Below are 22,840 nucleotides of genomic sequence, written 5' to 3'. Positions count from 1 at the left end.
TGTCTTATTTGGTTTCTAGAGCCTGCTTTGCTGCCTGTGCAGTAGCTTAGAAGTACCAGTGAGTTATTGCCCACCCTCAACCAATGACCAAGGGAGTTGGCATGTAAATACTCCAGTCCCATTTGCCTGCCCAAGTGGAATAACGCCCAGACCTGTGTTTTACACTGGCTTCAGAGTTCCCCAATAGGATTAAAGGGATTAAATGTTACAATGCTTCATAATAAGCCCTTAATTGCTTACCTTTCTTCCTACCTACCTCCCTTACTCTCGTAAGGGTTTTTCAGCATTTATCTGCAAAATAAACTAAATGCATTTCCATCTTTTGCTTAAGTACCATTTCTGGAAGAACTCAAACAAAATACATAGTATGAACTTTAGCATCTGGACTCCTGCCCTTTCTCTCTTACCAATTCTCCCGTCTTCCTCTCAAAGTTCTGACATAGACCAGTACATTTAGTCTCAAGTTTATCACACTGTCTCAATCTACCATGATAGTGCAGAGTTCAGACCTCCCATGTGGAAAAGTCGTTCCTTCTTAACCTGCTTGTGAAATTCTTGTTCATCTTTATCCTCACTTTAAAGCTAAAACACTAACTCTGATATTGTAAAACATTTCCTGATTCGCAAGGAAATATAGAGTGCATTTGCTTCTGCTGGTGTATTTTGTATCACATCACCATGGCAATTATCTTAGTGATTTTAAGTAGACCTGCCTGTGTACCCACAAGTATTTAGACACCTTGATGACATGAAATGGATCACGACATGTCTATATCCCCAACACCCAGAGTAGCCACTTAGTAAACATTTGTCAAAAAATAGATGAATGAAGCATTTTGTTATATCTTTAGATATTCTGATGTATAAAATAATATTTAAAACTTTTTTCCTTATATTTTGTATTGTTATTTAATGACCAAAGGCTTTCTAAGTCCAGCAAGCCTAATCTTTAAAAAAAAAAAAAATTAATGCTTATTTATCTTTGAGAGAGAGAGAGAGAGAGAGATCACAACCTGGGGAGTGGCAGAGGGAGAGGAAGACACAGAATCTGAAACAGGCTCCAGGCTTCGAGCTGTCAGCACAGAGCCTGATGCGGAGCCCGAACTGAACCGCGAGATCATGACATGAGCCAATGTTGGATGCCCAGTTGACTGAGCCACCCAGGCACCCCCCAGCAAGCCTAATCTTATGGGTAAAACTTGACATTAACTGCAGGTGCTTAGCTATGGGTCAATGTTACAAAAGCTATAAAGCTATCTACTGTATTGTAAGATTTAAGCAAAATAGATTTATAAATATCTATGATATTATTTTAAATGGAATTTTAAAAGTTAAACAAATGTAATTTTTGTTATCATTGTGAGACAGGGTCTTAATGATTTGAGGGAACTATATTCTATTATTTTTACAATTTTATTATATTTTCATGAAATGTAAAAAACATAAACCATCTTTTAATAGTGTTAGTACTAAATGTATTCCCTAGATATGGCACCATGACAATTCTTCAGACAGTTTATTAAAGGTAAATTAATATTATTATGAGCTAAACTTTTATTTGAATGACTCTCAGTTGATTTATCATTTGAATTTCATATAAAATCAAATGTCATTATGAAAGCTTCCTCTCCATCAATTTACCTTTCACTTACGCCAGTCCAAATTTAGTTTTTATTTATAGAGTATAATTGCTTTAGGTGTTTTTTTTTTTTTTAAATGTATTCCAGTTTTCCATTCCTAGGTAGTTTATTCTTACCTCTAAGAATAAGTCCCAATAAAGAATTGTGGCAAAAAAAGAGACACTTTGGGTATACGTATGCCCCAGGCAGCAAAAGAACCCAGTACTTTTTCTTCTGGGTAAGCCTAACATTGTGTCACAGCTGATATTTTAAACATGATTTTGAGAATTGAGAATTGAGTATAGTTCCCTCAGTGACACTAAGTCATACTCTCTCTTACAGCTATTTGTGTATCTGGCTTTTACATCTAACACTTTTCTTTTCCCCACTTTCCATTCGTGAAGAGAATTGTTAAGATGCATTCAAGTCCAGAAATTCAAAATTATGGTTCCCAGAGCAAGTGTGACTCAGCCAGGTTGTGAATTAAGGCAATAAAGCAAATGCCTATGTTCAAATTTTATTTTTATTCATTTCAAAAATGTTATTCCCTGGAATGGCCGCATGAGACAGGCACCTCGTAGTGATTTGCTTCAGCAAACTTCTTATCCATCTGGTGATCTCTAGAATGAAAATGGAATTGGCACAAGTGATAGAAATCCAGCTAACATAGAATAGGCCAATTTCCTTTCTGCCTAAAGTGCATATACTCTTCCTATGGCTTGGAATACTTTTACTGTTCGCCACCCTTCACAGATCCAATCCTTGCTCTCAGGCTTTCAGATATCAATTTAACCATAGTTCCCTAGCCAACCAACACCCCCATTTTACATGAATTCATTACTTCCAAAACATCTAGTTCATAGTACTTTCCATTGCTTGCTTCTTAAACAAATAGCATATTTATTTGTATATTTTATGCTTTTACCACCAGGGTATTAATTCCACCAAGACAGAAACCTGCTGCATTCCCACCTATAGCTAATATAGCACCTTCCCTTTCATAGACATTCAAGAAGCATGAATTAATAAGTGATTCTCCTCTTGTTACCTATTTGTATAGACTCTATATTAATTGCTTTTGGATAATCATCTCCAAAGTTGCTAGTAGCATCCTAGTAATCCTTCTTGGGTCACTCTGTTTTCTTTTCTTTCTTTCTTTCTTTTGAAAGAGACAGAGAAAAAGAGAGAGCACATGCACATGCAAGCAGGGGTGGGGTGGAGAAAGAAGGAGAGAGAGAATCCTCAGGCTTTGTGCTGTCAGGATCAGCACTGGATCTCACGGTTCCTGAGATCAGGACTTGAGATGAAATTAAGAGTCAGTGCCTTAACCGACTGAGCCACACAGACATCCCTCAAGTAAGTTTTATCTTTTTAAAGACACAATTTCCCTGTGGCTTTACCTCAACATAATTTTTTTTCTTTCTGTCTCTCTCTCTTTTTTTTTACCTCAACATAATTTCTAAGTGTGTTTACAGTGATACATTAAAATAAGTTTAACATGGTTCCAGACTGACTCTGAGCACCTCCAAGGGAAGGTCTATTACATCCCAGAAAATAGCGTAAACTAAAGGCTTTTTAATAAATAGGTAAACAAATAAATAAATGACTGAAAAGCATCCATCACAGTACTACATGGTGCTTTCTACATTATAAATATCTTATACATTGTAATTTTATTAATTAATGACTAAAGAAGCCAAAAGATAATTTATCCTATTGACCCATCTTAAATTACCTTTCAATTTAGGTAATGTGACATATTTTGCTCTGTCAGTATAATATTCTGGGCTTCCCAGGATGCTAAAATCTCTGTTTTTTAAAATTTTCTCTGATAAATGAGTTTTAGAAGTCAAGGATATCCAGTTTTTAACCTAGCGGGACTAATGTGGCAAATCAATTGTATTCACTTTTACTGAATGTTCACTGAATACCATATGAGTTTTTGAATTCTATGCTAAACACTGGGCATACAGAACTATAAAGTATGGTTGCCGATCTCCAGGGATATACAAAAAGGAAGCACAAGCAAAACAAACAAACAAATAAACAAACAAAAAACAATATTACAAGGTAACACATGCCATGTATAAACGAGAGGCAGCAACCAAAACTCCTCTTAGCCTTGAGAGAACTAAGTCACTCTCTATGAAGGACACAGAGAATGCTTCACTGAAGGAGTTGAAATTAAAATACAATTTGAAGGGGAGCCTTGGTGGCTCAGTTGGTTAAGCAACCGACTTCGGCTCAGGTCATAATCTCGCAGTTTGTGAGTTCGAGCCACGCGTTGGGCTCTGTGCTGACAGCTCAGAGCCTGAAGCCTGCTTTGGATTCTGTCTCCCCCTCTCTCTACCCCTCCCCTGCTCATGCTCTGTGTCTCTCTGTCTCTCAGTCTCTCAATAATAAATAAAAAAAAAAAGTTAAAAAATGCAATTTGAAAGATTCAGACCAAATGCATGACAAAGGGAAAAACATTAATAATGTTGCTGGGGTTAGAATTCATATGCTACTTAGACAGCAAGCAAGAAAAAAGTAATGGCAGAACACCAATAGTTAAATAAGCCGTGTTGGCTGGAGTAGAAGATTGGAGTATATTAGTTATTAGTGGTGAATTTGAAAACATTATAGATGATTAGATAGTAAATGGCTGTCAAGAGGAAAAACTTTTTCTCTACTCTTAGAGATTAAGTTGCTGAGGTCATGTGAATTAAACCAACAAAAGACAGATTGATAGGAGAAAAAGGAGTAGAATCTTTATGAATATTTTACATGCACAGGAGTTCACAGGAGAGAAATGAAATTCAAAGAAGTGGTTAGACTCAAGGGCTTATATACCATTTTTACAAGGGAAGGTGTGTTTGGGCTTCAAGGGATGATAAATCATGAGGAGGTGACTAAAAAATACATGAGGGAACTAATGGAAGATAAAGGTTATTTTAGTAGGATCTCTTTATGCAAATTTGTCTTGGTGTCCAATTTCTTTGTCTGGTGTTAAGAACGTTCTCCTATTCCTCCTCCTGGTTCAGAAGGAAACACATTCACAAAAAGAAATTTATGTTCTGCCTTTAGACAATTAAGAGGAGGTCAAAGAACTCTTCCTACATTTGCTGATTCTCAGCTGTCTTTAGCTCAAAATAATCCTTGTATCAAAGAGGCATATCCTGATTCCCTTCATAACCTTGGATGCTTGGTTATGGACCTTGGATTTTATCTTATGTATAAACAAAGTCATTCAATGATTTGAACAGGAGATGAACTATTTTCCATTCTTTCACCTCTTTGAGCATATCTACTGTACTAGATAATCTTTATTCTTTTTTTGCTGATATGAATATGGAGAAACTAATATCAAAGCCAGTGGCTCATCTGAAGTCTTGTGAAAATTTGCTTGAGAGGTGCAGTCTCACTTTTTGCACCTCTGACCTCTTGAGCTATTGATAAATCTTATGATCACGTGTCTACCACTTCCAATTGGTGAATATTATAGATGGTAAGTATAGATAGGTAAAATGAGGAAAATAAGATCAAAAGAAGGGGCATTTCAACTTAACATATCCTAAATGATACTGTCTTTCTGTGTGTCCTGCATCACTGAATGGGGGAAATAAAGATGAAATAAAGCTGTATTTGAAAATTGCACTTGACCTGTAATATCATTTTTGAACAAATATCATGGAATCCAAATTTCTCTTTACCAGTCTTGAGTTATGAAAGGAATTTTATCTTTACCAATTCCTTGGACAATTATGATAGCTTTTATAATTATAGTCTGAGATAATACCAGGCAATTTGCAGACAAGATGAGATAAAATACCTTGACATCAGTTGCAGGAGCATCACATAATTCCATTAGGAGTATTTAGATTGCCATAGCACCATCTGGATATCTCTTTGTTAAAGAGTCCTTTTTCACAGATTAATGTACTTCATCATACATTTATTCATGGATGAAGAGTTAGTTGATGAAAATAGTACAACATTGACTTGCTGCTATTCCTTTATCTGTGAGCAAACATCAATGCCTCTTTTTCAATGCATCCTGGAGAGATTTGCAAACCTCATCTTAGGATTTTAAATTTTCAACTCTGAAAACACATTTGTATAGAGCACAATTTCTCGTATGTATGTATGTATGTATTTATGTTTATTTATTTGATGAACACCCTTGTTAACCATGGAAGGGAGAAGAATTGAATTTTAGCATGAAAAGCATAGAAACAAAAGTTGTACATGCCAGTAGAAAGATTGAGGTGAATAGTATTAATCAGAAAGCACATCCACATAGAAGCATTCAATTAAGAGGAACCAAGCAGCTTCGGTGAATATAGAGTAATATCCTTTTCAAATCTGGGCTCCCAATCTAGTACCCTTAAATGTTTATTTGCATTTTAATTGCTTGAAAAACAGTAGGATATCAGTGAAATTCCTCAGAAGGCAAATAGTCAAAAGACTCCACTTAAGGCCTGTAGTTAGCGATTCTCATTGCGGTACAGCAGAATGCTTTCTTTAATAGGATGCTTTTAGAAGGCATTCTCAGTTTGTAATTCCGGAGCATGTGCAATGCTATTAACAGTTGTGTTTACCCCGGCTTTAGAATGCTTGAGACAAAGGCTATGGTATCCTTTCTTTATAGCGGCCACAAATGGTTATAATTATACAATTGTGCACAGAAATAATGTTCATAACCCCAAGGATTAAGAATTCTTTAACTTCTTATGTCTGCTTACCTTGAAATACACATCATAGAGAAAAATGAGTAATATACTCATTAGTTGATAAAAAAATTCTACTTGCAATATCCAAATTATTGTCAAATAAGCTTTTTGAGCAATAGATTTTGTTAAAGTAAACAATATCCCCAAACTTCCCCCAAAAGAGCTGGCATAATATTTTGATGTTCTGTTCACATATATCGAAACACTTTTGGAGTTATGTGCTCAAATATCTGAAATGTCAACAATTGGAGCAGCTAACATTTGAGAACACTTTATTTCCACTACAAAAAATCAATATAATGCCTAAGCAAAAATACTGCACAAAATACACTCTTTCTGTAGATTAATATCATAAATACTAAATTGGGCAAGAGAGATAATTTGTGAAAAATTAATTACTTGGGAAAATAAAATAGGAAGTAATTGATGTGTGATAAATTTTATTGTTTTAATAATTTTTCTTGTAGAGTGCCCCATTGCCCTTCTTATTTGCTGAGCTATCATCAGATTTCCATATGAATAATTTATTGACTTTTTTACCCTCTCTTTTGATAAGAGAAGAAAGATATCAAGTGTAGTAAGGGATTTAGACAGCAATAGTATCAGGCAGTCATTAATATGATTTTTTGTAGGCTCAGACATTGCGTGTATGGGTATAAACGTGTGTGAGTGTGTGTGGACATGTGTCTATATGTGTTTATTTGTGTATGTGAGTATGAATATTCATATCCATATCTGCACCCATTGAAAGATGAGGCAAGTTAAAAAAATTCAACAACACAAAGAGCAAAGTAATTAGTTTTGTTCTACTACTGCTTTTACTGAAATAAAAATAGCATAGCTTCTGTATTGAAATGCTATAAATAGCTCATGAGAAATAACAGTAATAATTTTTCAGTACTTGGTATGTGGCAGAAGCTGACCTAAATACTTTTTATGCATTAACTAAGTTACTCTTTATTACAATGTTATAAGGTAGATACTATTATTGTCCTCTCATTTTATAAATGAGAAAACTAAGGAACAGAAAGTCCAGGCAACTGTTTCAAAATTGCACAAGGAATTGTTGGAGACCAACTGGTGGGGGATTTGAATCCAGGCAGTTCATGTCAAGTCCTTTCTTTTAATCGCTATTTTATGTTGCATCCTTGTGGGAAGCATGATCGAAAGCTGAAGCATTTTGGAGTCAGTGGCTAAGGTAAGAAAATTCAATGTACTTTAAATGTGCACCAAGAAATATAACACTTAATTTTCTGGGTTTTTGTATTGTTCATTTATTGTCTCATGACTTACTATTAATCTGCCACAAATAGCCTTTAAGGTCCTTCAGAGCTGGTTCCATATCCTTTGTTTTTCTTTGAATGCCACTAAACACATAATATAGTACCACATATATAGCAGGTTGTCAACAAGTGTTCTATTATTAATAGATTGATAAAGTAAACAATATCAAAAAATTGATTTGATTAAAAAATCAATTGATTTGATTAAAAAATTAATATACTTAAACATTCTCCTCCTTCCTTTATGTAAAGCATTCTGCTTCATAGTTTTCAGTGTGAGAAGACCTATTATGTTTAGATTTTTCTGTCTTGTCACTGAAAGTATAAAATCTTTCTACAATATCCATATGCATGGATTATTTATTATGGATAGGAACTTCTCCACTGAGTAGGTAACATGAATTGCTGTTCAAATCTTACATAACGTATCTTTAAAAGAAGGGTTCTGTTAGATTGCTTGTTTGCTTTCAGATCCATTCCCTCCCTGTTCCTCATTCTACTCTGTTCTGTGAGGGCTGACCCTGCAACTGAATTTCCCAGGTTTCCCCTTGCCCACTGGTTCTTGGCAGGGCTTGCTCTAATGCACACTCACCTGAGACTGGAGAGTGTGAAGAAGAGAGCCTGGTGACTTGGGGTACCATAACCTGAAAGTGGCCTTTACTGTAGTTATAAATTTCCACAGATCACCTTGACTTCTGAGATTTGGTAAAATCTCTTTCTCCCTGCATCCGAGACCCAGTAGTGGTCATACCTTCTCTTGCTTATCTCTGGGTTGCCTCACTATCTCCTATTCTGTCTCTTCTATTACACGTGTAATGAATTACCTGAACCAAATTCCCCCTTTCTAAAATAGTTACAGTGCTGTTTTCTTTTTTATTTTTCCCTATTGGACTCGGACTGATACAAGATATATAGTAGTTATATAATACTTTGTAACTCAGAAAAATTTGTGTCATGCCATTGTTGTTCTATTAACATCCCTGATACTTTTTTTTTTAACCTTTATTTTTGGGAGAGAGAGTGCGAGCAGTGAAGGGGCAGAGAGGGGGGAAAGAGAACGTGAGACAGCGCAAAGCCTGACGTGGAGCTCGATCCCACGACTGTGAGATCATGACCTGAACTGAAATCAAAAGTCAGACGTTCAACCAACTGAGCCATCCAGGTGCCCCACTCATCCTTGATATTCTTTATTTTCTACTTGATTGAGTTATTTATGTAGCATTAGGAACAATGCTTCATTGTTTCATTCTTGTGTGATAAGTTTCATTCTTGTGTGATAGGTAATATATATTTACAACCAAATGACCTCCTCCACCTATTGCTTACATTCACAGACTCACCAACAACCTTACTTTCTAAAAGAAAAAAGTTACTATAGAAGAGAAACAAGTCCATGACAGTTGTATAGTTTATTTTTGTTTAAAACAACTATGTTTAATACAGCTATGTTTTATGTGGGTGGAAAAAAGGACCCGCAAGAAACAGAAGTTTTCAGGGCAATTAATTTTGTAAAGAAAAAAGATCCCTCAGAGGACACCTTTTATCTCTTTGCATTATTCTGTGATTGTCACCTATTGAAAACTAAAGGATCGCTTCTCAAGTGCCTGTCAACTAAAAGACAGTGAAGAGTGACTCCTTTACTTTTCAAAAGCTGTGACTGAAAAGGCCACATATTGTACTGTCATCCATCAGTATACTGGTAGAGAAATGTCCGTAGCAAGGTTGATATATTGTGGGCACTGCTTAATTACAATCCTCATTTTGATTCCTAATATGTAACCATAGATCCCACAAAATATTTTCTTTGACATTTTCTAATATACAATTATTTACATGCAGAGGCTCTATTTATTTATCCAATTACATAGAGAAAATATACAATAGTACCTTCCAGGACTTCTTGGAGAAATGGCTGATTTAAGGGCCAGTGCAGGGAAAACATAAGATGAACCTTTCATGCTGGGAGTGCTCATTGCTCCTCAGGTTTCACTATTTCTTGAAACTAGCAGTGGACAGAACAGGTAATATATTTATGCATATTAATTCCTGTATCTACATATATCTATAATTGCCTCTGTATCTATCCTTCTGTATACATATGAAGCAAAATTTAAGGCCATGATGATATCTATGACTCTACTTCCAAAGCACAAGTTTATTCTAGCCTTAATTTCTTGTTTATCTTTAAATTCCTTCTCCAACAGTAAGAAACCTGGGTCCTGCCATCTGCCAGCCGTTTACTTATTTGTTCATCCTCAGTATACACATATAGTGGTTTCAGAATTGTTCGTCTGTGCTCCTGTAAGAAACAACTTTACTAACTACACCACAGTGTTTATGTATAATTCTCTTGGTTTATGGTTTACAGTTTACACTTTCCAGTCAAAACAGATATTTTTTTCTAAAATTACTTAGGTCATCTACTTTTGTTTTTGTTTCTGTTGTGTACATTAAAATTTACACATTTTAATGTATCGTTCTATGGGATAAAGTCAGGTATCTATCATTCCAGTGCCAAAAAGAACTATTTCTTTAACCAAGAATTTCTCTCTCATGTGTCCCTTTGTATTGGCTTCCTTAATTTAAACAATTATCAGGAAACATCTATTGACTGGTCAGGTGGATGGATATACTTCTCTACTTTCTAATGCAAATATAAAATTTCATCCCCAGATTTCCATCATTTATAAGAAAAGGATAAACTTTTTAGTATGATATGATCTGATTTCCCACTCATTTATTCTCATCTGGTTTCTGCCTTACTGAATGACTCATCTTTGAACAGAGAAGTTAGTCACTCCTTTTTAGTATTCATACAGCACCTGAAACATACTTCTTATTCTAGTATTCTTCACACTGAATAGTAACCATTTGTGTGCTTTTCTGCCTCTCTAATTTGAAAATGAGTACCTTCATACATGATGCCTGATACTAATTCATCTCTGTGTCTCCAGCACTTTGGACAGTTACAGGTATACCGTAAGACTTTTTCATTGTTGGCTAGATGAAAAGGGCATGACTGAAGTAGTGTGCTTGAAGCTGGGGGTTGGTGGAGGGAAATCAGAGACAAAGGCAAAGGCAATGATTGGATCCCTATCTTCAAAATGTATAAGATATCTGCTGTGGACTGAGTGTCTATGTCCCTCCAAAATTCAAATGTTGAAGGCCTAATCCTCAGTATGATGGTATTTGCAGTTGCAGTCTTTGGGAGTCTTAATTAGGTTTAGATGAGGTCATGAGGGTAGAAGCCCCATCATGGGATTAGTGACTTATAAAAAGATGAAGGGACCACAGCTCTTTCTCTCAACCATGTAAGGATACATTTAGCAAGAAGGCAGCTGTCTGCAAATGAGGAAGAGGGCTCTCTCCAGACATCAAATCTGTTGGCACCTTGCTCTTGGACTTCACAGCTTCTAGAACTGTGACAAATATATGCTTACTGCTTAAATCATGATTTTTTAAATAGTCCAAACTGAATAAGATAGTCTCTGGAGGGGCAGACTACCAAGATGAATCAGTAAAAGTTAATTGGCATTTGATGACTCCATGAAACATTTTTTTAAAGTTCTGATTTTGACATCTAACCTTGTGAAAACAAGAAAAAGGGTGAGTAAAGTTTTAGTGTTTCCCACCTAATATATATTTTTTTCTATAAGACGCTTAAAAAGAGAAGCCATAAAGACTATGTCAGGGGCAGAAAATAGGCTTTTGTTAAAAATGTAGGGAAATTCAAGAATATTTTGTTCTAGATAATCTGACAGGGAGAGAAGAATGTGTGTGTGTGTTTTCTTTTTTTTTTTAATGTTTATTTTTGAGAGAGAGAGTGTGTGTGCAGAGGAGGGGCAGAAAGAGAGGGAGACAGAGAATCTGAAGCAGACTCTGTGCTGACAGCAGAGAGCCCGATGTGGCACTCGAACTCACGAACTGTGAGATTACAACCTGAGCCAAAGTCGGACACCCAACTTTGGAGTCGGAGTCAGTGGTGGGGAGGTGGCCCTGGAAAGAATGTTTTGATTCTCAGGTTTATCAAATTTTGTTTCCCTGAATAAGATAAAGAAATTGAATGAATAAGAATTAATCTTATTCAGAATCCAATGAGGGAAGAAGGCAATAACAAAAAAAAAAAAAAATTACCAGCTCTGCTGCAACAAGTTTAGGGAGGTAAGTCAGACAGCAAATAGCCCATTCATGCAGGTGGAAACTGCTTGGGGAGGCTGATCTTGCTCTAGGCTGTGTCTGCTGCGATTCACTTCATTCTTTTCTCTTGTAATAACACTGAAATTCAGTTTTATTTTTCTGACTAGCCTTCTGCCCACTTCCTTCTCCTGTACCCTAAATTTAGAATGCAGACACATAAATCTCACTGGGGAAAATATCTGGAGACTATGTTTGTTTAACACTATTCTATATTCACAAAAATCATAGCTTTTGTTATTACATATTTAAAATTGTTTAATATTTATTTTTGAGCGACAGAGAAAGACAGAGAGAGATAGAGAGGGAGATAATGAGTGGGGGAGGGGCAGAGGAAGAGAGGAACACAGAATCTGAAGCAGGCTCCAGGCTCTGAGCCATCAGCACAGAGCCCAACATGGGGCTCGAACCTACGAACTGCAAGATCAAGACCTGAGCGAAAGTGGGGTGCTCAACTGACTGAGCTACCCAGGTGCCCTGTGGTATCACAGATTTAAATATGCAGAATGAGTGACCAAATCTTGGTAAACATGACTGAGTCATGTAAAATTGAAATAGGCCATACTAATGTGGTTAATTTAGGGTATTATGTAGATCAAAGGCACACACAAGAAGTAAAACAAATACTCAAAGAAAACATCATTTTAGGCTTGGGTATTCAATCAAAGAATGTTTTACAGAGCAGGTCAGTTTTTAACTGAGTCTTCAAGTAACAATGATTTTAACAGGTGAGGAGGGAAAATTTTTCTATGAAAGAGAAATTGAACAGAGGTAAGATTGTGTAAGTATGTGTGGGTCAGTGACTATGCTAATTTGAGTAGAATAGTTTTGTAAAGGAGAACAAGGCATTCAAAGACCTAAGATATCATTTGAAAGTTGTAGAAAGTATGGAGATAAAAATATAACTTGCCAAACAAACCTACAGAGAAGTGGTCTCTCCACAAGGAAACAACCATATTTATTCTATTGTTGACTAAGTGACAGACTGGGACAGTGGATGAGGTGCTTTCTTGAAGATTTTGTCACTACTGTCCTCATTTTTAAATGTTTGTCCTGACTATGGTTTTGACTCTACTACTCCCTTTGCTTGCTGATAGGGCAGCAGTGTTAAAGCTTCTAAATACATTTTGAGACTAACAAAAACCAAGTTTCTTTATCAGCAATGTCAGAGACCCTTCAGTGATCAGAGCAGACCGAACATCTTCCTTCTCTTCTGTCACTGCACACACATATGTGCTGATAGATAACTGTAGGGTGTGCGTGCATTTGTGAATGCTTACCTCGAAAATATACCTTCCTACAAGTCCATGGTGTCCAAGAAAATGCTATTGGTTCTAACAACTTAGTCAAATGGTTTAATTGTTCTTCCATTTGACAGCCTCACTCAGTTTTCATTTTATGAGGCAATAAATGTTTCCTACTAGCAGGATTTACTCAGCACATTTAGATGAACTATTTATTACAATGCATATCATATATGGCAGAAATTAAAACACACACATACATTTATCTCAAGATGTAACATGAAAATGATTTTCAAAAACCTCACTGCAGCATTTGCCTTCTAATATCCACTTTTCAAATTATTTTCCAATTTCTCATGTGTGGGAGGATTCTGTGTGTTGTGTATGAAGGTGCTTGTGTGTGTTGTGGGTTGTGTATTAAAGTCCTGGTAAATATAGTTATGAATGCATCAAAGGCAATTTAGTATGTGATTTTGATTGGGTATATTGTAATACTGCTGATTAACAGCTGTCAGTATGGGGGAAAATCCTCCAGCTACTCAAGGTTTAGTTTACCGAACAACATTATTGCTATTCTCTGAAGCTGACAAATCATTTTGAATAAAGCATTATATTTCATTAAATAAAACTCTATTCTTTTCATGGTACACAATAAGTTTCACCTAACTATGCACAGTGGCAAAGGCTGGCAGGTACACATATATTACGTTTCATAATTATTCTCATTATTATTTGCATAAACACAAAGCGTAGAAACTCAGAGTCAAGCTCTCTCAGGATCCCAGTACCTTGGCATCATTCACAAAAGTTTCCATCTTTGTAGCTCTCTGATTTCCTTTAGGCCATAATAACACCTGTCCTTGGTCCAAGCAATTGTGTAGCCAGCAGGTGGAAGAACACTAAGCACAGTGCCTTGCTTAAAATAGGAACTTGATGCCTCTCTATGTAGGGCTAAGGTGGGGAGCCCAGAGAGTAAACAGACACTGACCTAGAATTAAAACTCAGAGTTGGTATTTCAATCTCACCAATGCCAGCTTTCTGACTTTTTGAGGCTCTACAGCTGCCTGACTACCACCAGCAGCTTCACCTGCTCCTGGTCAAACCCACTCCCTGATTGCACCGGGTCCTGGACTACATCCTGCTCCTGAAGTGAACTTGTTCTTTGACTGCATTGTCCTTCCTGACCACACTGTGCTCTCTGACTACACTTGGCTCCCGAACCTCAGTCTATTTGTGACTACACCCTACACGCTGTCTACACTCTGTTCGCTGCCTATACACCTTCCCATGACGGTATCCAGGATGTTGACCACACATTTCTCCCTGACTATACACCCTGCTACATCCTACCACCTGGCTGTTTCCTGCTCCCTCACAGTACCCTAATCCTTAACTGCACTCTGCTCCTTGGCTACACCCTGCTTCTGACCATATCCTGCTTCCTGAATATACTCTGCTCCCTGACAACACTGAGTTCTTTGACTACACTGTGCTCATGGCTGCATTCATCTCACTACCATATTGTGCTCTCTTCCTACATCCTGCTCCCTGCCTACACCCTTCTCCCTGATTGCGCTCTGCTCCAAGACTACATTTAGCTCCCTGCCTACACCCTTCTCTCTGCCTACATTTTTCTTCCTGGATACACCTGCTCCCTGATTGCACTCTGCTCTGTGAACTGCATTCCTCCACCTGATGATACTCTGCTCCGGAGTACACCCTCCTGCATGATGGCACTCTCTCTGTGACCATATTCAACCTCTTAACTCCCCTGCTCCCTGACTACCCACACTTCCTGACTACACTCCCACCCTGCTTCATGACTACATTCTGCTCCCTGACTGCAAGCTTGTCCCTGACTACACCTGGCTCCTACTGCCTGACCACAGTCTACTCTTTAATTATATGCTGCTCCACTATACTACACAGGCCCCTGACTACCACCTGCTCCCTGAGCACACTCTGCCTCCTTCACCATACTCTGCATAATAAATGCACTCTGCTTCCCCAATCCACTTGGCTTCTTGTGTCAACAACATCTCCATTGCCTTCTTTTTTTTCCCTTCCTTAGGTTTTTATTGTTGGGCCTCTTGGATAACGTAACTCTCAGAGTGACCTGCCAGCTGTCTTTCTGTAACACATATAGTATCTATTTACAGAATAGTGGTAGGCAGATAGCAAATATTTGAGGTTTTGTGGGCCATAAAGACTCTGCGATGACTACCCAATTCTGGAATTGTGCAAAAGCAGCCATAGACAATATGAAAACAGAGGGATTTCTGTGTTTCAATAAAATTATTTTAATAAAATCAGGCAAGTAGGTAGCATTTGGACCATGGACCCTAGTTTACTAACATCTCTCATCTGGACTATCTTTCAAACTCTGGTAAGGGCTTAGTACATTTTTACCATGATTTTTACCATTTCAACTAAAAACAAATTCTTATATTCTGCTTAGAAAGATAAAGGAAAAGACAGATTAATAATTTATACAGATTCAGGGCACCTGGGTGGCTCAGTCAGATAAGCGTCCGACTTGGGCTCAGATCATGATCTCACTGTTCCTGAGTTTGAGCCCCATGTCGGGCTCCATGCTGACAGCTCAGAGACTGGAGCCTGCTTCAGATTCTGTGTCTCCCTCTCTCTCTGCCCCTCCCCCACTCACACTCTGTCTCTGTCTCTCAAAAATAAATAAACATTAAAAAAATTAAAAAATAATTTATACAGATTCAAGAAGGAAGTAAATGGGGCCTTAAAATTGTCCAATAAGAGCCTTTTCTCTTTTACATAAAAAGAAAATTAAACCATAGTCAATTCTCCATTCCATTATTTTGTTTCTTGACTAAACACGGCTTTAAATTGAAAGAACTATTTTCCCCCAGACTCATAAAAGGAAATAGGAGACATCCAACAATCCATATGTTTGGTCTCCCTTGTAAGTAACTAGCAACCACACATACAAGGTCATTTTAAAGCCTCATCAAGGCTGCAGTGTGGCCTACTGCCTCTCCCACCTTTTGACATTATCTGTCATTCTACTGTTAATTATATTCCTATAATAATGTTTTAGACTCCACAGGGGAAACATTAAAACACAAGTTACCTAAGTCTTAATGTGAATGTATTTTACATCCTTTATAGGCATAAGGTTTTGATAAATGGAAGAAGAAGAAAATATGAACATTTCGTGTTGGTCTAGTTGCAGACAAACTTTATATTTCTGAACAGGGGCTCATGTCAAATGTAACTTTTAAACTAACTACTTGATTTAAAGCCACTCCATTTATTTCTTAGCTATAAAATTGAACAATTTATTCAATTCTCTAAGCCTCAAATTTTTGTATCTCTAACATGGAACAGTAACAGAATATTACATGGGACTGGATCCATAGTAAGACCTTAACAAATTTAAGCTATTATGATCATAACTCTAGGTCCTTTGGACTGTTAGCCACTCTCACACAAAGGTTATGTATAAATGTGGCATTCATGTAACTCCTGGCATTTTGGGGGCAGTTTATAGTTTCAAAGTTTTCTAGTAATTTGGTTGGTATATAGAATCACTATAGAACTCTGGGAGCAGGTTGTAGTGGCACCAATACACATATGAAGAAACTGGAACTCAGTATATTAAAGTGATTTTCACTAGTTTATTCAATTCTTTGGTGGTGGAATCATGTATTCTTCTTGAGAGAAATATGTTTCTCAGACAATCAGTTACCTAAGTTATAACTAATGGCTTCTGGAGAAAGTATATATTTCAAATTCTAGACTTTGAGGCCAAAGGCAACTCAATTTCAGTTTTTTCTATCGTGACCTGGAAAACTCGGGCATCTTCCTGAGAGGGTTAGCCTAGCACAGAGAAATTCTCAATCTCCAAACACTCTATTTGGTTTTTGATGTTTGAAAGACCTTTATATGAGGAAAGCTCCTTTATTTGACAATTTGAATACCACTTAAAATGGACTTGATCTTGGCAGATGGCACTGTGTGGTTTGGCTCCTACCTACATCTCCAGTTTTATGTTGAGCCTTTTTTCTTTTGTCCTTTCTGTTCCTCTAAGCTAGAAGCTTCTCTGCTCCTCAGACTTTCCTACTCCTAGTTCTCCCAACCACATTTCTGCCTATTTGAAAATAAGCCATTATTCTTTGCAATTGCCACTAACACTTCATGTTTCAGCTTACTTGTCATTTCTCTAAGAAAGCATTTGATGTACTCTGAGACTAAAGTTAAGTTACCTTCTTCTATCGTCACCAAGTATTATAATTATTTTCAGGTCCCTCGGAAAATATTTCATCAATGTCTTTCTTCCTCAATAAATATAAGCTTCATGAAGGCAGAAACCACATCTCTTTTGTTTGTTATTTCTCAGTGTCTATCACATACTATGCCCTCAATTAATAAGCGATTCACAGAGTCATATGCCTTTTGTGGTACAAGTAACCAAAATCACATCTTTTCTAGAGAGAATCATGATAAGGGAGTGAGCTGAGAGAGGAGAGTGGTGCTACCAACATGATTGGGGTTAAAGAAGAGCAAAAGGAAATGTCACAGAAAGGGACTGTTTCAGAGACAAAAGAAAACACAACCCATTCACTAATTTACATTACTTTGTACTGTACATAGAAGATAAGAGACTCTACTTTTTTTTTCTACGTAGTGCACTGTTGTGGTATAGGGATAAGAACATGATCATCGGATGTGAATCCAGATGGCTAAATGGTGGCTATCACCCAAGGGAAGCACTGGGGAAAGAATAAAAGATCATATGCTAGAGAAGTTCAAGTTGAAGCCTCATATTAAAAGAATCACAGAGTAGTTGCCCTGGCTGGAGGGCTCCTGAGTACAGTGACATGAGTTGTGCATTTCACAATTTAAGAGGACATCATTCACCTATATTATGACACCTGAAGCTAATATAACACGGTATATTAACTAACTAGCATTAAAATAAAAACTTAAAATAAAAACAGAGGACATCATTCACATATATTTGAAGCTACCTGTCAAAGTGGGCTTTCAGATATCCTTTTGCTTAAATTATTACAGGGGAGATAGAGCCTAGGTCCCAGGGGCTAAGACCACTAAGATGAGGAATTGATGATTAATTAACTTTTTATCAGGCCACATTCAACAGAATCCCACTTTATAAAGTAAATGATCATTTATCACATGACAAGATATATGCAGCCTGGGGCTGGGGCAGCTTATTAAGGAAAGACCAGAGGCTGAAGCTCTCTCTGCACTCAGCTTTGTTAGCTCTACTTGGAGGATTTGAGCCGGGCACACTCTCTTCTTGAGCAAAACTGGAAAACCTCAGTAGAGGAAGATGAGGGGCAGGAGATGATAGGTATGCAGAGTAGTGTCTGGCACACTTAGGGTCACATTGAAAGGTAGGACTGCAGCTCTTGTTTTCTGGCAGAAGACAAGGTTTGAACACTGAGTCTGAGCCAACGTACTCTGGGCGTATTTCCTAACCTACTTAAACATAAATATAGGTCCGTCATTTAACTAGCAATTGACTTTAAAACATTGATTTTTAAAGTGTAAAAAAATGGACGGAGGTGAAAGGTAAGAGGACAAAAGGAAGAAACATTCTGAATGAGATGCTTGAAAGGGATCATAAAACAAAAAGGCCTAAAGAATTAGTACTTAAAAAGAATACTGAGATTTAATTTTCAAAATAGTAAAAGAACTATCTAGGTGTGGGTGGATAAGAAGGAGCATGTATTTAGATGTTGGCCCAGTAATTACTATGTATAATATTAGACTATATTACAACAGAACCTGCAGAAACTAGATTCACTGAATAACAACATCTAATTATATCAACAGGGATATCACTATACTTTGCAAAGTGGGTTTATTCCATGCAAGAGTTTTGGTGTCATTCTTGGAATTAGCAGTCCCTTTAAGAAGTACATGTATATTCTCTTTCAAAAGAGATCTAATTGCTGCTGAGGCACCCAAAGGGAGTGAATTTAGAATCTTCTATTTTATTTGAATGACTCAATCATTCAAGATTTTCCCAGGGAGGAAAATGTCTCCAGCATAAATGGCAAGTTAAGCTCTTTCATATGTAATAACTATTTCAACTAACCAGATCCTTTCTAATGTGTTGCCTCTTTTGAGTTAAATTATTCCCACTAAATAATTATGTACTTTTGGATGCTTCATGGTGCAACTAGAGAATCTAAATTAAAATAGAGTTTAATTTGGAAACATAGCTACCTATACAGCTTTCTTTGGTGCCTTTTTAACTAACTTTTCAACAGGTTCTTTTATCTTTTTGTCTCTACTCTTTTTTTAAGTTTATTTATTTTGAGAAAGAGAGAGAGTGTGCGAATGAGGAAGGGGCAGAGACAGAGGGAGATATAGAATCTTAAGCAGGCTCTGCACTAACAGTGCAGAGCAGATGCGGGACTCCATTTCACAAATCGTGAGATCATGACCTGAGTTGAAATCAAGAGTTGGATGTTTAACCAACTGAGCACCCAGATATGCCGCCCCCCTACCCTTTTTTTAAATCTTATTCCCTAAGAAGTAGCCCTAGCAGGAACTTGAAAACTAGTGTGAATGAGGGGAAATTATTTAGTTTCTCTGAGATTCCATTTTCTTATTTGCTATACTGATATATGAGGTACCTCACTGGTTTGAAGAGATGATTAGAGATATCCTCATATATAAAATACCTAGCAGAGGGGCACCTGGGTGGCTCAGTCAGTTAAGCCAACAACTCTTGGTTTTGGCTCAGGTCATGATCTTGCAGTTTGTGAGTTTGATCCCTGCATCAGGCTCCACACTGGCAGTGTGGAGCCCGCTTGGGATCTCTCTCTCTGCCCCTCCCCTGCTCATTGTCTCTCTCAAAATAAATAAAACTTATTTTTTTAAATATCTAGCAAAACATGACAGACAGTAGATACTCCATAAAAGTTAATTTCTCAATCCCACCTCTCTTCTTTCCCTCCACCTCCACCTCTTTCTTTCTTTTCCTTAGAGATGAAAAGTTTCAGGTCACTCCTCTTAATTTTGTAGACTACCTCTTCTCTCTTGGCTACCTTTTTGCCTTTTTTTCAACCACTTGCATCTTGTATAGTATTGTTAAATTCAACAATGACCTGATGGTTGAATTTGAGAAAGTGATTAAGACTCAAGAATAACCTCACACAGGAATAGGGGAATTAAAACTCTCACAAATATTAGGCTCCCAGGAATGTAATAAAACCAATCCAGCAGGAAATAACTTGATAGGAGGCAGTCAAAGGATCCTCAGGAAGATCTTGTTTCCCATGCTTATGTCGGCCGGGTCAGTGTTACCCATATTCAGATGCACACATAGAGAGAAGGACATTTTATATATCAAATAGTATATAGCCTAAGGCTATTCTAAATGGCAAATCTGAAGTTGCCATATTGAAAGAGATGGGAAATATTTAGGGTCAGAATTATCTAACATCTCCTCAGCTAGGCTTACAGGGTTTAAAGTAGAGCTATATAACTCATTTGATTTCAGCAGGACAAGCTCATTGGAAATATAACATCTGTTCACCTAATGTTCTCCCCATGTAAGTCTCACTGCCTGATTGCTTGAAGTAAGACTTAAAAGTTTCAAGCAAGTGAACCCAAAAATGAGCATACATACAAACCGAATGCTAGAATTACATCATGCCTTTCACTATACTACAAAATTCTCAGTATCTAACAGAATCCATTGCCTCATCATTTAAACTGTTCTTAAAACAATTTTTTGTATACATCTATTTATTCAAGCAGTAAACAAATATCAAGTATGTGTAATGCTTCAGGCACTATATTAGGTAATAGGAAAAAAAGTGGTGAGGAAAATAGGCACATTCCCAACCTGTCATGAACTGTCTTGAGTTAAATTATTCCCACTAAATAATTATGTACTTTTTATGTACATACTTTTTTGTGTACATACTTTTTATGTACTTTTTTGTACATATATAAGTATATACTAAACAAATAATGACACAAAAGTAAAGTTTTATTTGTTCAGCATACTTCTAGATTGAGTCTTTGTCACACAGATATGCATTTTTTTCTGTTGATAGGCACCATTCGCTAAAGCAGAGGCTTTGTCTCTCTGACTGGGCCAGTCATAGTCTCCATATTTCTCTAGCTCACAGTAATTGGTCCAAAGTTGGGCCTGTAACCCAAATTGCCCCAAAGGTTCCTTTCTCTGGGTTTTCCTATCTGAAAACAATGGGAAAGAGCCCAGAAACTTCTGGCCACCATGATGCCCACCAGATGAAGTAGGTTCATTTTAAGTGGAAGACAACAAAGCCAAGCACAGACAGGCATAAATTATATATAAATGGGAAAGAGAAGAAGGGAATTCTACTAGTTTTATCCTTGCTTCCAGAACCCAAAGTCCCTGGAAGTGATCTGATTTCTATATTGTCTCCTTAGATTCTGGAAGATACTCAGATATTTTGTAATACTCATGCTATATAATCCTATTTTAGTTGAATTTCTGTCACTTGCAATTAAAACATTCTTGTCAATGGAAAAAATAAATGTGAATCCATATTTTTTAATGGTGGAACATGCTTTAAAGGAAATAGATGGATCAAGAGATCATAAAACAGAGGAGTCCACATATGTCTTATGGAAAACTACCCCAAGGAAAGGTATTTAAACTGAAATCTAAAGGAGAGCCTTTGTTAACTGGGTATGGAGAGAAAAGGAAAAAGTAAGTGGAAGGGCCTGATGGTAATGTGTTTGAACTCCTGAATGAAGGCCAGGGATGCTGAGACAGTGATTTCCAGACCCAAATGGGTGAGGATCAAAGCACCAAGTCTTGTGGGGCCATTTTTTTTTCCTGACTAAGGTCATAAACATTAAATATTTCTTCATACACACACACACACACACGCACGACTTAATTTGAGGACAATTTTTACTGGTTGACACTGAATTATAAACTCTGTGATGAACAGAAATACATCTTTACAAACATTAGTAATACCCATTCTTCTATAAAACTTATGAGGAAGCTAAGTAACTATGACTAAGAAATAAATACAGATTAAATAAAATACGACAGAAAAGAATAGTACAAATGGGAGGCACTTGGGTGGCTCAGTTGGTTGAGCATCCAACATTTGGTTTTGGCTTAGGTCATGATCCTAGGGTTGTGAAATCGAGCCCTGCATCGGGCTCTGTGCTGAGCATGGAGCCTGCTTAAGATTCCCTGTATTCATCTGCCTCTGCCCCTCTCCCTTGCTCATGCATATGCACTCTCATTCCCTCTCTCTCTCTCAAAAAAAAAAAAAAAAAAGTACAAAATGGACTTTTGGATACACAGCGATCAAACTGAAAAAGAACATCTGTGTCCCACAAAATTTCATTAGGGTAGGGGATTCTACCAGTTAGGAAAAGAAGTGATTACATTGCCTGGATTTAGTTTGCAAATACAAATATTTGATTGGGATGTAGGTCATTAGTGAAGAGACTGACAGATTCAAAAATCCAGAAAAAAAATACTCTTCGAAGTGTGAAAGAAAGATGAGATAGCAAAAGGGGAATAAAGTGGTATTACTGCTTAAAATTTTTATGTATCTTTATAATGTATATAGATTTTTCTCCTTAAATACCGGGGGCTATAGCCATAGTCATTCACCAGAGATAACAGACATTAGTAGCAATTTAATAGGAATAGATATATCTAGAAAGAAAAATAAAAATTAACCAACAATATTATGTAAAATTTTAAGACAAAATCATAAATCCAAAGCCACTTACAATATCTTATTGCCTAGCAG

Source organism: Panthera onca, chromosome A3, assembly GCF_046562875.1.
Source record: "Panthera onca isolate mPanOnc1 chromosome A3, mPanOnc1 haplotype 2, whole genome shotgun sequence".
Lineage (NCBI taxonomy): Eukaryota > Metazoa > Chordata > Mammalia > Carnivora > Felidae > Panthera > Panthera onca.
This window is presented reverse-complemented; position numbering follows the sequence as displayed.